The 6,219-nt window shown below is 46.8% G+C and overlaps 1 pseudogene; it reads left to right on the top strand.

Moving 5' to 3' along the window:
* Nucleotides 1-706: 706 nt before the first annotated feature.
* Nucleotides 707-2,072, top strand: LOC123050599 (uncharacterized acetyltransferase At3g50280-like; annotated as a pseudogene).
* Nucleotides 2,073-6,219: the final 4,147 nt, after the last annotated feature.

Raw genomic sequence — 6,219 nt, 5'->3', positions numbered from 1 at the left:
ATCCAGATCTCTGTTGTCGTGCTTATCCACGAGGTGTGCCTGCGTGTCACACGCGTGGGCTAAATTAGATAAAACTCAGTGAAGGCTATGAAATGCTGAAAGGAAAAGAAGTCATAGGACAGGAGGGGTCGGGAGCTCGGCCACAACGCGGAAAGAGTATTCAGGAGCTAGCCCCATGGCCGCCACCCCCTGAGGGCTGGATTGCAGTATCCGTAGACGGCTCCTTTGATGCGGAATCACACACGGCGGCAGCGGCTATGGTGGCGAGAAACAGTAGAGGAGAATACATCATGTCGGCGTGTTGGTTTATACCACACTGCTCGAGTGCCTACGAAGCGGAGTGTGTGGCCGCTCGGGAAGGCGTTACTACGGCGCTCTTACAGTCAACACTGCCTCTTGTTATTCAGACTGATTGTGTATCCCTGGTAAAGGTTTTGGACAGTTCAGAGACAGATAGGTCGGGAGTAAGTCATCTGGTAAATGAGACTAAGGAGCCTTGCTAATCTGTCAAGAGTGGATGCTCTTAGGTGCTATCTGGCAGGTGACTGTACAACTATTTTTTAATTAATAAAGCTCTCTTTCCAGTCGCAAAAAAAACATGGGCTCCCTTAATATATACACGATCAAAACTCTCGGAACACACACGATCGTGCTCTCCTCAAACTCACATTCTCCATAGTTGCTACTGCTTCGGCGATCAAAATTAATGGAATGCGGCGGTGTCCAGATCATCTCCAGGCGCATGGTCAAGCCGGAGTATCAAAAGAGCTCAGAGTCGCCGGAGCCTCAGACCATCCACCTGACGCCATGGGACCTGTGGCGGATCACCGTGGGCTACAGCCAGGAAGGAGTCCTCCTGCCCAAGCCTCCGGCCAGCGCCGTCCAACACCTCGCGTCGTCCTTCGCACGCGCCTTGGGCCGCTTCTACCCCCTTGCCGGCCGCTTCGCCGTTGCGCCGGCGGCCAGTGCCGGTGCTCCGCAGGGTCTGACGATCTCCCTCCGCTGCGGGGACGAAGGCGCCGAGTTCATCCACGCCGTGGCGCCCGGGGTCAACGTATCCGACATCTCCGGCCCGCTCCGGGTCATCCCGCGCGTTGTCTCCTCTTTCTTCCCTCTCAACGGGATGCTAAGCACGGACGCGGCCGTCGACCCCAGCCGGCCGCTCCTGGCCGTGCAGGTCACTGAGCTCGCCGACGGCGTCTTCGTCGCCATGTCGCTCAGCCACGCGGCCGCGGACGGCACGACACTGTGGGACCTCTTCAACACATGGTCGGAGATGAGCCGAAGCGGTGACGGCAACATATTCACAGCGGCGCCATTGCCTCCATTCGGGAGGTGGTTCCACGACGGCTGTCCCGTGGCGATCCCTCTGCCCTTTGCCAAGGTGCAGGACATGGCGAGGAGGTTCGATTGCCCGCCGGTGCAGGAATGCTCGATCCATTTCTCCCCGGAGAGCATAAAGAAGCTCAAGGCTAAAGCGAATGCCGAGATGGCCGGCACGGCCACGGCCACCACCTCCTCGTTGCAGGCCCTGCTGGCGCACCTATGGCGAGCGGTGTGTCGAGCCCGGGGGCTGGCGCCGGACCGGGAGACGAGGCTCGTCCTCCCCGTGGGATGCAGGACACGGGTGAAGGGCATTTCACAGGGTTACGTGGGCAACGCGATTTCAGGAGCGGCTGCTAGGCAGCCAGTCGGCGAGGTCCGGGGACGGCCGGCTGGGCTGGACGGCCTGGCTACTGAACCGTGCTGTGGCTTCGGTCGACGAGGCGACGGTGACAGAGGAGCTCGTGGCTTGGTCTAAAAACCCCAGCTTAAGATACGCGCCTGACTTAGGTGGGGATCCTGCCATTGTGGTAGTGAGCGGCTCGCCGCGGTTTGATGTGTATGGCAATGATTTTGGCTGGGGCAGGCCGCTGGGCGTCCGGACCGGCCCGGGGAACAAGCTGGACGGGTTGATCACGGTTTTCGAGGACGGCGGAGGGGCAGGGGGCATGGAACTGGAGGTGTGCCTCGCTCCTCATGCTCTCGCCAGCCTCGTCGCCGACCAAGAGCTGATGAACCCGTCGGTCTAGAGGAGGGCAGAGATATGTGGTCATGATGGCGGCGGAAGTGTGCCTGTTCCGGTGCTTTCTTCCTTCAAATGCCGTGTCTGTGTTGTAGTAATAATCCTGATGCCCAGCATCAGGTTGCACTTTTTTTCTTCTTTGATTGCAATTTTTTGTTGCTAGCTTGTCAGGTTGCACTTTTGAGTCTGTAATATACTTTTCCCTATTGAAATCAGCCCAGCGTCTTAGCAGTGTGTCACCTAAACAAATTTCTTCGCCTAATTCATACTAACACATGAAACAATGACATATTTTGTTCTCAAAATTTCCACACATAATTTTCGATGGATGTACCAATCAAAAGGACGAACACTAAAATGGCTTATCATTTGAATACTTTCAATGTAAAAATCAAACAAAGAATTGATTTTTCTCAGATTTAGTCTCATCTGTACCCTCTATTTCTCTAAGAAAATAAAATAATAATGTATAAATTTACAGTTTTTTTTAGACAATATAAATTTACAGCTCTATGCTCTAAAAGTCCCAACCTCTTCAGGTCAAGGCCCACGCCCGTGGCCATGACCGGGGATGAGGCCCGACACCCCTCCCCCGCAGCACCAAGTGCCGAGAGGGTGGGCGCCGCCGCCCCGTCGCCCTCTTCACCGGTGCCGGTACCTTTCCTCTGCACTCCCCTTCGTGTACCATTTCCACAGAAATAAGGGTGGGCAGCATCGTTAATCTCTGTGCATTTCGTTGGAGCGCGATGAAAATTAGGGTCCTATACGTATTTAGTTATCTTGACTTGAAAAATTCTATTGATAGGGACAGGCCACCTGTTCATTAATGCTGGCTTATATACAAAAACAATCCCATCTTGCCACAACAATAGCAAGCTAACCTAACGCACCAAGGCGCTGGCTTAAAATCAGTAGCAATTTGAGAAGACAAGAATATTACTATTGCAGCTAGCACCAAGCAAGCAACAACTTCGTATTTATATGGACCAAGCAATATGTAGAGGTGGCTGCGAAAAACAGGAATGCTACTGTATTATAAGAAGTCATCGCACCCTTCTCCTAATTTATCTTTTGTTATTATCTTCTGTTGTATATGATACCAACTTGATTAAGAGTGAAACCATATGTCAAACATTTATTTTATTATTTTTAGACAAATTTTATTAGTTAGGTGACTGCAAATCAAATGATGGCCGGCAGCAATACGGGCCAAGTTTAGTCAATTAGCCCACTCATTTCCCCACACGTAGGCAGGTAGCTACAGAAAACTTAAGTTAGTTCCCTCAATTGTCTCAAAAAAAAAGTTAGTTCCCTCAAAATAATATAGATGAATATAAAGCGTTCACTATGTTATTGTTGTGGCGGCTAACAAGCTAGTAAAAACTATATCTTATTAACATGAACCAATCAATATATATAGTAGACCGCAAGAAATAGCTAGATTGCATGCATCGTACTACCAAGTCTTGGTACCCTTGTCTTCAGTTGTCTTTCATCATTATCTTCCGCTGTGTATGATGCCAACTTGATTAACAGTGAAACCATATGTTAAATAATTATTTTATTAGTTTTCTTTAAGGCTATGACCAACATAGTCTTTCCTATTGGTCATAGGTTCATTTCTTCCAATAAACTGCCTTTATTAAGGGTAGGTACGTTTTGGAGAGTGTTGTGATGGCCCATGAGGTCATTCATAAGGTTAAAAGATCTGGATCTCAAGGTCTAGTGCTTAAATTGGACTATGAGAAATCTTATGATGGAATTAGTTGGGACTTTCTTTTTGAAATGCTTCACTCTAGAGGATTTGGCCCCAAATGGATTGCTTGGATCAAAAGTACTTTAGTCCATAGCACATTTATGTGAGGATTAATAATACTATGGGTCCTCACTTTGTAGGAGGGAAAGGGCTCAAACAAGGTGATCCTCACTCCCCTTTATTTTTTTAATCTGTTAGCTGATGTTTTTTTACTAAAATGTTCCAGAAAGCAGCTTGTCAAGATCTAATTCATGGGCTTCTGCCTCAAGTAATTCTAGGGGGTGTGGTTCCTTTGCAATATGTTGACGACACCATCCTTCTTTCTGGAAAATTCTGTAAATAAGGCAGGAAACTTTAAATGGCTTTTGTCTTGCTTTGAAAACCTCTCGGCCATGAAGATCAATTTCCATAAAAGTGATTTAATGACCATTAATGTAGAGGAGGTTGTGGCTAAGGAATTTGCACAATTTTGTTCTTGTAGACTTTGTACCATTCCTATCAAATACCTTGGAGTGCCTCCGCACTATGATAAACTAAAGAGAGAGGATCTCCAACCTATTATTGATAATATTATTAAAAACAGTTCGGGTTGGTTGGGGAGATTTCTTACTTATAAGGGTAAAATTATCTTACTATGTGCTTGTGTTGTTAGCATTCATGCGTATCTCATGTCTATGATCAAGTTTCCTAAGTGGGCTATTAATGCCCAAATGGTTCACTTCTTTTGGGGTGAGCTGGGTGATCAACACAAGTACCATTTGGCCAACTGGGGTTGATCTCCAGGAAGAAAGAATTTGGAGGTTTGGGGATTCCCAATCTCAGACCTTGCTGGCTTCATGGGCGGGGGGGGGGGGATTCTTTGACAATTCTGACAAAGATTGGGAAAAAATTATCTCTTATAAATCAAGGTGAATTCTCCTAATTTATTTTGGGCAAAAAGAGGGGTGAGCTCTACTTTTCGGAAGGCTGCCACCTGGGCCATGACTGCGGCCAAAACCTTTTACAATTGGAAATTAGGGGATGGTGAACTCATTAGTTTTTGGCATGATACTTGGGTTGGGGATTGTTCCCTTAAGGTGCAATTTTGGGACTTGTTTAGTATTTGTAACCAGTCAAATTGCACTATTGCTCAGGTGTGGGATGGAACAAATCTGAAACTGTCGTTTAGAAGATGTGTTGATCGGGCTAGTATGGCTCTATGGTAACAATTAGTTGCGCTGATCAAGCATTTCCTTCTGCGGAATGAGGTAGACACCCCAGTCTGGTCGCTGGAACCTAATGGTATCTACTCGGTGAAATCTTTTTATGCAAAAAATAACTTTGGGGGCATAGTCTTTGTTATCAGTGTCAAACTCTGGAAAGTTGTTTGCCCACAAAAGATCTATGTTTTTCTCTCGTCGTGTGTTTAGAACAAGCTGCTTACTAGGGATAATTTAGCAAAAAGAAGACAGGTGGATGCCCCTCTTGTCTGTTTTGTAGCGAGAATGAATCTGCCCAACATCTTCTGTTCAATTGCGGTTGTGGCTCAACAAGTGTGGGGCTTTGTTTATAAATTCTTTGTGATTGACATAATTTCTGGTTTTGATGATATTTGTGCTTTTTGGCATTTAGCTGAGAAGAATTCAGTGTTGAACTTAGTGATTCCTTCCTCCTTGTGGAGCATGTGGAAACTGAGGAATGAATTCTGTTTTCAGGGGCGCACCTGGCGAAGTGTAAAATGCAGGTCTTCTGCAACGATACACAAGCGACATTGTTGCAACGCTGCATCCTCCTACTGGACAAGCGGAGTGGAGAAGTGCTTCGAATTTCTTGGAGATGAGCAGGGGAGCCCAGTGAGAAGACTTCGTCCCAGTTGTCCACTTCTTTTGAAGATACTTGACCGATGATGGCTCGCTTTTGTTCACATTTGGATTTTGTAATATAAGATAAAAAGAGTAACTTTGAGAGCCGAGAGAACTTCTGCTCTCGTTATATCTGTCGTAGGCCTTAGGCCATCATATTTAGTATTTATTTTGGGGTTTGGTTGGCTCAGTTTAACTGGTTCACTGCTTTTTCTGCTTCATTCTATAAAAATGGGGCAGGGGGAAACCCCTTTCATTCAATAAAAAAATCATGAAGCTGATTAGCTAGCTAATCTGTTTACCAAAGGCAGGTGCATGCATTGTGTTGGTTGTTGTTCGTTCGTGCATGCCTTAACCTTTGTGGATGGTTCGTATGTTGTGGACAGAGAGCTTTGCCAAGTTGCTAGCTGAAGGTACGATCGATCCAATTTGTATCCTGGTTTCGATATGTTCTCTATGTAGCTTAAAGAAAGTGCACTTCTATTGCTAACCGATGATAAGCCAAGCCCGTTATAGTTTGTGAATGGCAACCACACATCCTTCCATGGCTTAGATGA

The sequence above is a fragment of the Triticum aestivum genome, chromosome 2D, assembly GCF_018294505.1.
Source record: "Triticum aestivum cultivar Chinese Spring chromosome 2D, IWGSC CS RefSeq v2.1, whole genome shotgun sequence".
Lineage (NCBI taxonomy): Eukaryota > Viridiplantae > Streptophyta > Magnoliopsida > Poales > Poaceae > Triticum > Triticum aestivum.
The sequence above is the reverse complement of the archived record's forward strand: the minus strand, read 5'-3'. Positions and strand labels throughout refer to the sequence as shown.